We start from the raw sequence: 213 nt of genomic DNA on the forward strand, positions 1-213 counted from the left end.
AGAGCCCAAGACACCTGTGGTTTTGATTATGACCCATGGAGCAAATTACCAACCTTATATGAAGATCAGCAAGCCACAACAGTTTAGGTAGAATAATAGTGAAATTATCACGGGCTGGAAAAGAAGATTTTGGGTTTTTTGGTATGGGGGTTCAGGAGGCAAGATGGAGGGAACTGGGTGTGTCCAGCCTTTCTCCTTCTTCTTCTTGGCCTC

The sequence above is a fragment of the Camarhynchus parvulus genome, chromosome 2 (genome assembly GCF_901933205.1).
Source record: "Camarhynchus parvulus chromosome 2, STF_HiC, whole genome shotgun sequence".
In the NCBI taxonomy this organism is placed as follows: domain Eukaryota; kingdom Metazoa; phylum Chordata; class Aves; order Passeriformes; family Thraupidae; genus Camarhynchus; species Camarhynchus parvulus.